The following is a 15,268-nucleotide window of genomic DNA, read 5'->3' as shown; positions in this document are numbered from 1 at the left end:
TACAGTATGGAAGTTTCCCTTTGAGGTTTTTATGGTGGTGGAGGAGTACTGTGGAGGTTCTGGAGGAGTTTTGTCGCAAACGATTGATCTAGAGGTGTTTCCACTATGGAGTCTGTCATCAGCATATATAGGTGTCAAGACCACACAGACGGCCAACTTTCCTGCAGGAGAGCGCTGCAACATCTTATGCGATATTTGACTTACCATTCCAGGTGGTCAGTTATCTTTGGTGAGTGGAGCTCTGGAGGGGGAGCAATACGCACAGAGAATTGCTATGGATAAGAAGATTTACTACAGTATCACTTAATATTCACACCAGATGCAGATGGGGGTTTCTTTGGGGTTCTTTTGGAACTTTACATTTTTTTTAATTTGAATGGGCTGAAATCATACCAGACTGCACTAAAAGTAGTGCATGCACTACTTTAAAAAACGCACAGCAACTGGATCACCTGGTATTACTGTACTATGTGATCTGGTGCAGGCAAACACGTTGCATTTGCAACCTGCATTTGGGGTGTTGTTAACTTAACACTGACACCCGCTGTAGCCTGCAAGTGCAATGTGTTTTAAAATCGATGCTGGAAATTTCTTGTACTGCATTTTGGTGTGCACTGGCCCTTATGCAAAGTACGCACAGGCTGAATGTTTCCTAGATTGTAAGCTCCAAGGAGCAGGGCCCTCCTATCCCTCTAGTATTGAACTGTATTGTTGCTGTATTGTCTCCCGTTATATTGTAAAGCACTGAGCAAACTGTTGGCGCGATATAAATCCTGTATAATAATAATAATAATATTGGGCCATTTCTGTTGAACTGGCTGATATTTGGCCTGTGTGTTTGGCAGTCGGTCCGACAGAAGCTGAACATTCACTTTTTTTGCACTCCATTAAGCTATGGTTCATTAAAAATTTTAATGAAACTGCGTCTGAACGGCGTTGGTAATGAAGGGTGGGTTTGTTCACTGGCAACTATTTACAGCCATGCTGGAACCTCTTTCACTTTGTACATGTAAGGTGATGGGATGGAAGGGGGGGGGGAGGGGTGGCAGGGTTATATATTCCCTGCCAACCCTCATAGCCTACGGGGCTGCTGGCAGGTGAGGCAAACTAAAACTTCCACGCTGCCCCCGATAGGAGAGAGGGTAACGGAAGACTGGTATTTTAAAAATCAGAATTCCTAGCTGGTGACTGGGAGTTTGGATTTTACCAGCTCCCCATCCTAGGCGACTGTCTAAGCCGCCTTATGCTAGCACTGACCCTGCCTGTGCATCTCCTTTTTCATGGAATTGTTTAATCAGCTGTGGGAACTCGCTTCAAAGTGGTAGAGCTTCTTCAAAGCACAAAGCAACTCGCTTCTTTTTAAGGGCCTTTTTGCCCAATTTTATTTAAAGAATGTCCCGTAACATAAAGGTTTCCCGCGCAGGGGTTTCCACCATCACACAAATTAAACAATGCTCAGCCTTCTGGCTCTCTCAGGGATACCACTCTATGTCTGTCTCCTGCAGACTCCTTCCAAAAGGTTGTTTTTTGCACACAGCAAACTTCTAGCACACAGCTAGTCTGGCTTCCACCTCTCCTTGGTGAAGCCCACCTGACTCCAAGGCAGAGACCTCCCGTCTGCTGGGGTGGAGCCCTCCTAACTGCCGGGGTGGAGCCCAGAACCCTGGTCCTGACTCTATCTAAAGGCCTGCACACACCTGTGCAATCAGTCTCCTGGCCTATTCCAACACCTGGTCCCAGGATTGGAGATTTCATCCCTCCCAAATCGCTTTGAAATCTCCAGGCTCCAGATCCCAAAATGGACCTTACAAACAAAGGAGGAAAGTGAAAAGCCACTTTCCTCCATATCAAACCTTTACCCTGGAGCCCCTCAACCTGCCTTGTTGAGAATCCAGGGTGACAGATCGCCACACTGTCACATATCCCCCCCCTTTGTTTTGACCCCGTAGGGGGCAGAACACACAACATATATCTTCTGGCACCTCTGTGCCAGCTTTCACTTACAGGGGTCCAATCTGGTCTGACCATATCTTTCCTAAAAGGGAACTCTACCCAATGACTCCTTTGGTGTCTCTCCCCAAGCCCCATTGTCACTCTGCTATGGGCTCTAATCAGACCTTGCCTACTCTTTTTCCGGGTGCACTTCCATGAACACTTTCTCTCTTGAAATCCTAATGGGGTCCCCCTGGCCTGTCTACCGACCTTTCTGCCCTTTTGCTTCAGGTGCTCAGGTTTCCTAATACCTCTCTCAGTATTACTGTCCCAAGGCTGTAGGGGAACTATTTCTACTGTATTTGTACCGGGACCACCCCCCTTATTTCTTGTACCTTTAGCTATCAAACCTGCATGACTCATTACCGCAGCATTCAGTTTACCATGAACAGATATATTCCAGTCAATATTACACCTTTCAATATCTTTTCCAGCCTTAGTTAGGACAGTGTCTGCAGAGGGCACACACACCATAGGGCAGCCATCACCCACGTGAACCTCACAAAATGCCACTTCACCTGGTGTCATGCAATCTGCAGGCGGCTGTCCCACCATTTTAACTTTTTCTACGCCACTTGGATCTGTATACAAATCCTGTACAGATGAGCTCTCTTCTGATCCATTTTGCCAGTTTTCAGATACCATTTGTCCCTGTATGTCAGATGTCTTATCAGACCTGCTACATAAACCTCTTTTTGGCCCAATGACCCTGATTTCTTTATGCACATCCAATTGAGCCCTGGTCAGGATCTCTGCTGTTCTCTGGTCCATGCTCGGCCCTTCCATCTCATGTGTTTTGTCCAATGGTGCAGTCAACACGCCCTTCACTGACAACTGACCAGCACCATCCTGGACCATAGCAGCAGAAATGCTTCCCACCTGGCTGTTAGGAGGTGAAACCTTTTTTGACTCATTTTCCAATACTCCAAGACATTTCTCATATATCACATTTACAGGTAGTCCAGCAGCATACCCTGATACAACGTTTAACACCATCAACAAATTCCGAAACAAACAACTTTGTTTCCCTTTGATCTGCCAGCCATTTGGTGCTCCACCTCGTGGTACTCCGCAGTACCAGACCATCCAACTGTGGAGAAGACACCCCAGTATACATTGGTTGTACATTCCAAAGTTCAAGCATCTCCTTTAATACTTTGGTTACAACCCAACCACTTGACTCTAAACCTAAGACCTTCCTGACCATATTTATGGCACTGGGAATGCTGAGAGACTCACCTGCTGAGACTTGAGAAGTTGAAATTTTTAAAGGGACCTCCTCCAAGCTGGAGATAGCCAAAGACTGGTGCTCCACCAGAGCGCTGCCATGTGCTGGGCTCACTCTCAACATCTCAGACTCAGCATCCACAAGCTGCCCCTGATCATTCCCAGTGACAACATCATTTTGAGACTCCATGCCAACATCACTTTTGTGGGTCACAGACAAAGCCTCTGCTGTATACATGCCCTTATCTATAGACTGTTCTATTGACCCTCCTGCTGGCACAGCAGAAACAGTATCCACCTTATTTTTTTTCATAAAAACCTCATCTATCAACGAGATTAGCCTTTTACCCCAACTATCCCAATCCATTGTATATGTGCTCAATTCGCCAGTGCTCCTCAGCACCGATCCATCCGCCCAAGGAGACACATAAGAATAGACGGGCTTAGTTGCAGATCCATTGCACAAATCACTCTGGATCACATCTGACTTGGGTAACACCTGTTTTCCCACTGCAGGTTGCAATACCTCACATCCACCACTTTGCTCTGGTGGGGCTTCCTGAACTACCCACACACTTGCATTTTTGCCAGGCTGCATTACCCGCTGTTCACCTGAACACTTTCAGTATTATTAGACTGCACCAACACACTCCTATGACAAGGTGCAGTTCCACTCTGCTCCACCAGAGTGACATCGCAGTTGTCCTGGGCAACCTCCGGCTCCAATACACGGAGACCCCTGGAGATGTCTAAGGACTCCTGTGCTGTCTGACCACCAGTTGCCACGGGAAATGACCCATCTTTAATTACAGCTTTTGCACTGCAAGAGCTCAAGGTTTTCCCAACAGCAGTACATTTCTCATCAACATTTTTAGCTCTTGTGGGCTGTACTAGCCCACTACCAACCTGTAACTGGCACACATTATTGACATCACTTTCTTTTTGAGAACCATGCACAGGTTTTACTTCAGCCCCTAACTCCCCACTGTACAAGGCACTGCACAGGGAAAAGCCATTCTCAAAAGCACATTCAGTGGCCCAACTAACTGGGGTCACACCGACATCAGAATGGACAGTCTCATAACCAGTCCTTCTCAACATGACAGTCCCAGCCATGGTTTTATCACACACAGTCTTACCCACCACAGTAGTAGGTGTCACCATCTTCATTTGAGTGCGTCGTCTCATAAACGCATCCTCAACTGCACTTTCCTTGGCAACTTTTCCTTTGCCCCAAGGTGAAGTAACAGGCACCCTCATAGGCTCCATGGACTCTCTGGCACCCCCTTCAGGCCCAACAGAAACTTCCTCCCTGTTGCCAGAGGTGGCTACCAACATTTTAAAAGAAGAATCTGGGCTTGCAGTTGAAGACATTTGCACAATATCAGCGGTATTCCAGAGTCTGGGACAGTAAAAGATCCCATGCCCCCACTGACCACATTCCACGCATGGTATATTTCCACTCTTATCTTTGTTGGGACACTGAGCCACATCTCCAATGCAGCTCCTCCTTCCAGGCAATACTTTTTCTCTGGTCGCCATGGGAGATTGCACTCTCCAAGCAGAACTTTGCTGGCTAACACGCTGTATTGGCTCCTCTTGATACCACTTGCCATGATCCTTGTATGACATAGCCCCCTGTACACAGACAGCCCGACTGGCCTTCTCTGTGTTGCTATTGGCCTTCACTCTTGGTCCTGGCCTCTGGTCAGCCCCTCTCCTTGCACATAGCATAGGCTTTTCTCTGCTGGACCAACTCTCAAGCCGTGACACATTCACAACAGCTACTGGTTTAACTGCAGCAGCATTGCCAGGGGCAACAACACCCCTCTCCCAGGTACGGACATCCTGCAGCTCTCTCCTTGCACTGAAGGTTGGCTTGCTTTCCTCTGTAGGTTGGTTCAATGCTGCCAGGTGCTGCTTGCACCAGTCCACAGGAGACTCACCCACATCTAAATGTCCCGGCTTGGCTGGGGCATGCGGTATATAACCCCCTAGCCACAGGGCTCTCTCTCTCATTTCAGCAAACATTGCCTCCTTTTTCTGTTTTGACCGCCCCATCTTTGCAGTCATGCACACAGCAGTGTGTTACACAGTTCAGCAACACCATGGAACACTGTCTCTTTAAGACAAAGTCCTTTTCTCTAGCAGGTTCTCCTCACCTGCGCACACAGATAGTGCAGACATATGCACCAAACAGTTCATATAACTGATGAACTTACTTCAATCGCCGGGATCTCCAATGCTGCCCGCATCCTCCACCATATGTGGGAACTTCAAAGTGGTAGAGCTTCTTCAAAGCACAAAGCAACTCGCTTCTTTTTAAGGGCCTTTTTGCCCAATTTTATTTAAAGAATGTCCCGTAACATAAAGGTTTCCCGCGCAGGGGTTTCCACCATCACACAAATTAAACAATGCTCAGCCTTCTGGCTCTCTCAGGGATACCACTCTATGTCTGTCTCCTGCAGACTCCTTCCAAAAGGTTTTTTTTTGCACACAGAAAACTTCTAGCACACAGCTAGTCTGGCTTCCACCTCTCCTTGGTGAAGCCCACCTGACTCCAAGGCAGAGACCTCCCGTCTGCCGGGGTGGAGCCCAGAACCCTGGTCCTGACTCTATCTAAAGGCCTGCACACACCTGTGCAATCAGTCTCCTGGCCTATTCCAACACCTGGTCCCAGGATTGGAGATTTCATCCCTCCCAAATCGCTTTGAAATCTCCAGGCTCCAGATCCCAAAATGGACCTTACAAACAAAGGAGGAAAGTGAAAAGCCACTTTCCTCCATATCAAACCTTTACCCTGGAGCCCCTCAACCTGCCTTGTTGAGAATCCAGGGTGACAGATCGCCACACTGTCACACAGCCAATCATGCAACAGCAGTGCAATGCATCAAATCATGCATATACAGGTTAGGAGCTTCAGGTAAAGCAGACTTTACAGTAAACTGTGAGGTCAACTTATTACATCTAGCCCCCTCCCCTAGAAATCAGTGCATTGTGTACCTGTAAGACAAAAAGGGAGAATATATACTTGCGTCCAGGACTCGTAGGTGAGGTTGACTTCACACTCCTTCCGACAAGATCCTGGAAAATACGAGGAGCTTAAATTTCAGAAAAGACCCTCCTTTTCCAATACATTACTATAGTTACTGTAGACCCTTGTGCACAGGGCTAGAATGTCATCTCATGAGATTTAGGTTACCCCAGGAATCTTTCCGCAAGGATTGTGATGTTGAATCCTGCAATGGATAGACATGGTTCAGAAAATCAGAAGGCTAATTCTACAAACGCTGGAAAGTGTTGGGACTGTTATGTTGTATTGACTGTTATGAGATAGTGTTTGCAGGATTTTAAAGTCTAAATCCACCTTTTGCAAAAAAAAAATAAATAAATAATAAAACATATATTTTTAGGAAAAAAAAATGTGCATTTATTGTTTTTTTTTGCATAGGATGCTGCAAAGCATTGCACCCCTGATGCGTGGATCACAGGTGCAATGTCAGACTCCTGCAGATTCTTCCTCCTCCATGTCAATACTGAGGTACAGACTTTCAGAACAACTCAGTTCACTACTGTGACTTGAAAGTCGTGCAACTTACAGTGCGATTTTGCCAGGCGACTTCCTAATGACTTCCTGGCGATTTGCTGGTGACTTAATGCTACTTGAGTACCACTTTGATGCAACTTGATGCGTGAATTTTATGCCATGCAACTTTTTCTGTGTATTCTTCCTATAATGTCGGATCTCAATAACATCAATATAGAAGAGCATCCAACTTGGAGGTGACTTTCATTAAAGTCCATAGTCAGAGGAAGTGTCAGTGGACTACAAGTTCGATGATTACTACACCTATGATCCTCATGTTCCATTTTGAACTACAAGTCCATCTGTCATGGTGGCAGACGGGACTTGTAGTTAATTCATTTCCAGATCTCTGTAAATAAAGGAGGCAGCTGTGTGGAGGGACATGTAGCATAGTGCAAAAGGTGGCATTAGCCTTTAAAGCTAAATACTTTAAAGTGTGTTTCCTGTCTATGAGGTGCAAGTCCCAGCACACTAACCAGCATTTTACTTATCTTGGTGGGACTAAGAAACTCAGAATACAATACTTTCATTCCACCTGTCTCTGCAGAATTAAAGCACTGTTTTTTCCCAATCACAAGTGACAAAGAACAATTTTAGCCATAAAAGCTCACTATGTCAAAAACATTGTATTCTGGTACTTTGGGCTTAGTACCCATAATGGTAGTATTTGGTATGTGAATTCCTTTTTTGTTTTCACTTTGTATTATTTATAATAGTTTAGACATTTACTTGCAGACCAAGCTTTCCAGCAAAAGACACAGTTACAGGGTTTGGGTTTGAAACAAACCATGTAGTACTGGGGTGCTTGAGCTGTAATTTCAGTTTCTCTGAAGATTAATTTCTCCACAGTGCCCCCAGCTATAGAGTAGAATAAGGGATTTTTTTTAACCACTTGCTGCCCAGACTAGTTCTGACACTTCTCACGTATATATAAATATCGGCATTTTTGTTTTACTAGGTAATTACTTAGAACCAGGGGCGTAGGGGCATATTTACCAAGAGGCAAACAAGGCATTTTTCAGGGGGGCGGTGCTTCCCCTGGCAAAAGTGACACACATTGCAGCCTATGACTGAGGACGGGGAGCAGGTGAGACACAGGCACAGCAGTGCGGGCTGCTGAAGGGTGTCAGACGCTTATTCCCAGATCATTGTCAGAGATCAGTGCAGAAGAAAGACATCAGGCTTTCACGATCATGGCTCCTGGTGTGGCAGGTGGGTGAATGCTGAAATCTCTCCCTCTCCCCACCCCCCTACATGGGAGAGATTTTACTCATGCCAAGGGCAGCAAACAATTAAAATGCAGCACTTCTTAGAACCCCTAAACATTATATATTTTCTGAAAGCAAAGGCCCTGGAGAAAAGAATGCAATTTTTTATGTCACAATATTTGCACAGCAGTTTTTCAAATGCAAAATTTTTGGACGAAATACAGTTCAATGAATTTTAGTGCACAATATAATACCCAATTGTTTGGTAAAATATAAAAGATGATGCTATGCCGAGTAAATAGATACCTAACACGTCATGCATTGTGCACACCCGTGGAAAAGCGACAAACTACGGTACTTAAAAATGTCCATAAGTAACACTTGAAAAGTCTTTACAGGTCACCAACTTAGAGTTACACAGGGGGTCTGGTGCTAACATGATTGCTCTCACTCTGATGTTTGCAGAAATACCTCACATGTGTGGTGCAATCACATACATATGCATTTTAATTTGCGTTTGAGTACAGGGGGGGATGGGGACGCTTTACATTTTTTTTAGTTTATTATTTATTTTATTTAAAAAAAAATTTTTACATTGTCGCTTTCATTTTTTATTTTACAACATCACTTGTGTTAGCATGGGCACTGACAGGTACTCTTTACTGAGAGATCTGGGGTCTATTAGACCCTAGATGTCTCCTCCACCCTCAAAAGCATCTGATCAAACTGAGATTGGTTTGATTAGATACCTTATATGCCTGTTACAGCTTGTACACAAGAGGGCTACAAACAAATTCTGCTGCACTGAAGGGCCTCCATAAATCTCAAATGGAAGAAGTTTGGCACAACCAGGACATTTCCAAGTGCTGGTCACCAGGCCAAACTAAGCAATCAGGGGAGAAGGGCCTTAGCAAGAGAGGTGACCAAAAACCTGATGGTCACTCTGATTGAGCTGCAGAGATCCTGTGTGAAGATGGGATAAAGTTCCAGAAGGACAAGCATCAACCCTCCACTGATCTCGGCTTTATGACAGAGTGACTAAACGGAAGCACCGAGGAGATGCTACTGAGGAGATATCTGCTTTCCTACATTTGGTATTTCCATCCAGACCGTTCAAAATCATTTTTATGAAATTGATTCTTCTTAAAATCGATCGATGACACAGTGGGGTTTATTTACTAAAGCTGGAGAGTCCAAAATCAGACTCCCTTCTGCATAGAAACCAATCAGCTTCCAGGTTTCATTGCCAAAGCTTCATTGAACAAGCTGAGGTTAGAAGCTGATTGGTTTCTATGCAGAAGGGAGTCTGATTTTGGACTCTCCAGCTTTAGTAAATAAACCCCAGTATGTCTTTTTGATAATTCATAGATTCATTCATATTGTTCAATTGTTCATTCTGAGTTTTAAATATGTTTTTATGTGTGTGGTCACCTTTTGGTCAACAGAGGAAACACAGCTACAGTATATCTTGTAAAAGACAAGTTTGGTAAGTTATTTTAAATGTGGACAGTAAAAATAACAGTGACCCATCTACTGAATTAAAGTTAAAGGGTTTTTCACCACCAGCACCTATCAAGAAAACAAACGGGTGAAAAGAGATACAAAGGAAGTGAAAGAGAAGAATGTGGGTGTGTAAGGGGGGGTGTGGGATAAGACTGGGAAAAGTGAGATTTCCAGTAGGGATGGATGCCATCCATACAATTGTATGGATCAAGATATAGCTCATAGAGTTGATTAAAACAATAGAAAAACTCCCAAGTGTCGACCTATGTTGATTATCAGTTGCACAAGTCTGCACACCTTCCTTCAGGCATATTATTTGATTAACTTTTGTTACCCATTCTTTAACTGAGGGGGTCAACATCTACTTCCATTGTTTAGGTCTCAGCACTTGTCCTGCCAGCAATAAGAGTCAACAATTCCCTCTTGGAAAGGCAGAGAGTGACCTTAGTAGAATGGAAAAGAGGACAATTTTAGGTGAGGGCTGGAGGGGGGTTCTTGTTGGAATGCTCAGCAGGGCCATCAGCTGTGTATTATCATACCTACAGTCACTCTGCATCACCAGCACACATCAATAACCGAGGGAAAGATCTTATGAACAATGGTCAGGAACCGATACCTATATAACAGGCAATCTTCCACTTTGGGAGTACACTGTAACTCCTTCTCCCATTCTGCAGTGTAGAACAGCCAACAAGGAATAGCATGAGCTATTAGGATTTAGTAAAATTATGAGTTATCAATGTTTTTTAAATACATGGATTCAAAGGAAGTTAAATCTCTGTGTATCAGGCCCTGAGCTCTAAAATGTTCATAAATGTGTTGTGATTAGTGAATCCAACACCCTGAGCAGAACCATTGATCAGCAAGGGGAAAGACCAAGGATTTAATACCAACTGTGGTAAGAGCCAGACAAGTAGCGAAAGGGCTTTAGGTCTTCAACTGATGGAAAGCAGCGCTGGTTAGGCCAGGAGAGAGTTTAGGGTTGCCCAGCATTGGGATGAGTGTTCCTACATGAGAGGAAAGCCTAAGGGCAATATTTGAAGTGTCCTAGAGATGTAGCAGGCAACCATGAAAATGGGGAGAGTGAGATACATGGCCTCAGATGCATTTTAATCCATGTTAAGGAGGTCAGTGGATATCAATAAATGTCTGTTCAAATGGGATCCATAGTGTATGCTGGTGAAGACGAACCAGTCAGCAAGGACAGCAACTCAGTTAATAAAGATATAATAAAGCTCCATAAGAAGTAGGCCCACTCCCCTACCTCAACCCATGATCCCAAGTATAACATAATAAGGGATTAGAGGAGAAGGTGAGGTATGCCGATAGGAAGAGTTTGAAACAGATACATTTAGCAAGGAATATTTCAATTTTAAATAGGGACATCTTATTCAACCTAGTATGAGAGACTTTGGTCCACTGTGGTAAACACTGCTGGATTTTCCTAAGTAAGGAAAGGTAAATCAAGATATATAGCTCACAGTGTTTGGCTGAAACATGGATGCTCAAGTATTTCATAGATTAGAATGCCAAGTGGAAGGCAACACTGTCTGTAAGTATGCTGTCCTACTAAAGGTTAGCCGAGAGCTAGCTGCCACAAACTGACAGAGGCAGTGTTTTGCTTCATTCAAAAACTGAATTTACTTCTGTGAATAGTTCTGCAAAGCTGCAATACAATTACATAAACTGAAGTTATGATATGCTTGTAGACACGTCTCTCACAAATGCATACAATGTTCCTAAAACAGCTACCTACAAATCACATTAAATGCTGTAAATTGAAATGTGATCTAGATATATACATAATTTTACCAATCACAACAAATTAACTTACAGGCTAATGTGTATCAAAGGAAAAATGGAAGAGACCATCACTGGTGGTCTTCAGGAAGCTAAAATGGCTGCAGTGGTTTATGAAAATGTTTTATTTTTAACAAGCATGAGACACTGATCTTGTTGAAAGGAATAATAAAAACAGGTGCAGTTGCACTGAATGCCCAATAGATCGCTTCCTACTCAACACAAGGATGTGAATTCAGAATAGTAAGTGTGCAATGATTCCCCTAGAAAGAGAGGCACCCAAGGCCTCTGATTTGTGCTGTTAACTTTGAAATTTCTAAAGCAGTCAAACTTCTCTAATTCATGCAATAGTGATTGAAATATTCATAGTCAAACAGGTCCTTTCTCTCTATCTTGGGTTATGAATATTTCCTTTTGCTTGTAAAAGTTGACCCAGGATAGCATGTCCCATATCACCATGAGATTGAAATTGCAATATCCTGGGGTCCTACAGACCCTATCAATATTTATCTCATCTGTTGTGGGAAGGCCAAATTGGGTGTTGAAGATCCCTATTATGGTGGGCAATAGGTTGGCAGTCCCTGTCACTTTGGAGATCATTGTGCCTGTGCCTGTCTTTCAGATCAACAATGTTTGTCCAAATCATATGTATATGTAAGTGTTGTTCCTGCACAATGTTTTGGCTCTGTAAGCCTTCATGCAAGTCAGCCATGTGGGTCACCTCCATGTGGTGATAGCTTCAGTGTCCCTCTTGGTCCCTCATGTTCACTGTCTTATTTTGAGGTCTCCTATGAGGAGGAGAAAGAGGGGAATTCCTGAGCTGAGTTTGGCACAGTGAGGTAGAGACGCTGATCCCTCACATTTGGGTGCCATATTGAATGAGCGCTGGGGGGCTGCATAGTCCCACAAGTATGCATGGAGGCTCACACTTGGGGACTTTACAGTATGAGATTTAGTAAAGTGGAGGCTCACTAGGCTGGAGCTGTGGGTGCTTTGTGGCTGATAAAAGCTGATAACAGTGGTGTGTAATGTGTTCACTGGGCTAAATGCAGGAGCTCTCTAGAAGAGCATCCTTACACAGTCACAAACAAACTATACAAACCCATCCTATAATTTTTTTAATGCTCAGATCAGGTAAATACTTTAATATGCAGAAAGGGACTTTTCTGATTGCCTTCACTTCAGGTCGGAGTGTGTCATTGCTAGCAGCTTTATCCTGTATTCCACCTATGCGTATTCTCCACATGGGCAAGGTGGTTTTACAACATTGGTCTTTTCTTCCTAAGGCAGTATTGTCTTTTCTACTCAATGAGGACATTGATTCCATATAATAGACTCTCTTTTTTTTAATCCTAGAAGCTTCCAATAAAGGTTCCCCACTCTTTAACATTGAACTCAACAGGTTGTAGTCCAGGCTTATATTAAGGGAGAAGTGCCCTTTCATTGCTCATTCTACCAAACTTGTAGGTCCCTCATGGGTCCTTTAGCACCAGCCTTTTAATTTCAGGTATGCAAAGCCACTACCTGGTGATCATTTTACATGCTTATGAAGTTTTACCTGTCTCTGTGAATGTTAGAGCTTCAGTTGATGCTTCAGCTGATGCCAATATTGGGTGCAAGGTCTTACCTGCAGCTAACTAATTTAGTCACACCACTATACTTGTGGGTTGTTTTGTTATGTTATTTTTCCATTGTTTCACTTAGGGACTGCTTTTGCATCCTAAGAGGTCTGTTGTGTCCCTCAATAAATTCCAAGAGACATGGATTTTTGTATTCTTTTTTCTCTAGTAGTTTGTTGGTAGACACAGCTCCCGCCCTTTAGTTTAGGGTTGCCACAGTTATTTTTTTTTTCAGAAGGGTTATGTTGTGTTACTCTTTCTTTCATTGCTGGCTACTCACTGGCTTGCTCAGTATGTGCAGGGGTGTAGACACTAGGAGGAGCAGTGCCTTTTGAACTTATTTAGTTTGTGTCCAAACTCCTAAAGGCAGGGCATATACCAAGAGGTGCTGTGTCCTCCAATGAACTGCTTTATTTAAAAAATCAGCATTTTTCTGCACTACTTATTGGTAAGTAGTGCTTCTGGTGCTGGTATGAATATTAGGAGGGGAAGAACTGATCTTCTGAAAATATGGAGTAAAAAATCAATCAAACTACTACTTTATACAGTGATTAAAGATTAAAAAGACAATTGGTGCATTCTGAAAGCATTTCTGTGCATTGCCAAAGATGACCTGTGTTTGCTATTTAGGATCTGGAAGGCAAGTATGTTTATAAACTGCATGCTGCTGACCCCCTCAATTGAAAAATGATTACATATCAAGCTACCAATAGACATATGTTTGCCATACAGCTCCCATCTCAAAGCTGTCACTGAATCTCCACCTATTTACATCTGGAAAGCAGTTGTGTTAAATGCAAAATGCCTTGTGCACTGTTGATAAGATTTTGTCTCTGAAATTCCATGGCATCATCAGCAACTCAGTTATGACTTTTTAACTTTCATGCTTTTAAGCCCTCATTCTTTATCTCCCTAAGACAAGAAGGACATCAAGTTCCAGAATTCAGTAGGAGAAGTTAATGAACCATAACAAGCTCAGCTGTCTTTGATGGCCCTAAACCATCTGGTAATCTTATTATAGAACAGTCTCCTCTTATTCTTTGACTTTTCTTTATTTCTCTTTATTATTTTTTCATATATATATATATATATATATATATATATATATATATATATATACACCATTTGGCAATTTGGCTTTTTTATAGCTAGTGTTCCATCCTTTAAGTTTTTTGAAAAACAAACTTTTGGCACAAGATGTGGATTATCTGTATCATGTGCCAGAAGGGCTCAGAGAAGGTGAATGTTGTTGACTGTATAGCTTAGCATGAGAACATTTCTCCATTGACAAAGCTAGGTTTTCCTGCCAAAGTACGAAAGCTTCAAATCTCAGTAGCGTGGTCCAAAATCTGATAAAGCAGTTACTAAACCGCAATATGTATAGGCTGTAAATCAACACCCTGGAGCTCTACATTGCATGTCTTTTAAGTAAAGAAAAAAAAAACTCCATACATTGGACTTTTGTTTCATTAAAAAAAAATCTTAACCTTTGCCAAACAGTACGGGTTATTGGCTACAATTACGTTAATGTAAAATACACGTTGAAAGAAATCCATGCCTGTTAACGGATGACATAAACACTGTCTACAAATGTGCAGATGTAAAAGATACAAAAGGTTATTATTTTATTACTTAGGATGCACATTACATTTTTTTTAGTTATTTATTTTATCTTTCTTTGTGCTGAATTTCCCCTCCTCTGCTTTTGAATGTTTAACATCATCATCTTTGAACATAACAGCTGTGTTCTCTCCTACAAAAAGAAAAATTACAAAGTCAAAGGACAGCTCATCAAAAGGTTGGACCATTCTTTGGGGTTGATTCATATTTACACGGACAATAAGGAAGTCTTCCTGTAGGAACATATGTCGGGCATTCCACCCCACAGCTGGCTGCATGCATGTTTTTCAAACCACTTTTATTGTAAAGCACAGGAAACCATTGGATGGGGGAGTTAAGTCATTTAGTAACATATGTTTCAAGTATTCACTTTTATTTTTTTTTCTTAGCTTTACAAACTTTGGCTCAATATTACATTCTATTCAGGTCATCTAATGAAGTCAAACTTTCTTGGTGTGATTTTTATGGACTTAATTTGTGTTAATCTTCTCTGAAATATGCTGTTCAGCTATTATCATCTATTTACATGTAGAATCTGTAAAATCATCATTGTCATTGGTCGGAAATGTAACAAGCAAAGGAGAACAGAGGTTGTCTGAAAGCATCTTGAATGAAAACCTGGCTTGTGGTGAACTGTATACATTTCCTGTTATGTTTTATCAATCTTAATCCGTTTTTCTAGTCTGCTTTTCTACTTACAAATGGTGTAACGT

The sequence above is a fragment of the Staurois parvus genome, unplaced genomic scaffold (assembly GCF_062004578.1).
Source record: "Staurois parvus isolate SC_StPar_1 unplaced genomic scaffold, SC_StPar_1.0 ptg000001l, whole genome shotgun sequence".
In the NCBI taxonomy this organism is placed as follows: domain Eukaryota; kingdom Metazoa; phylum Chordata; class Amphibia; order Anura; family Ranidae; genus Staurois; species Staurois parvus.
This window is presented reverse-complemented; position numbering follows the sequence as displayed.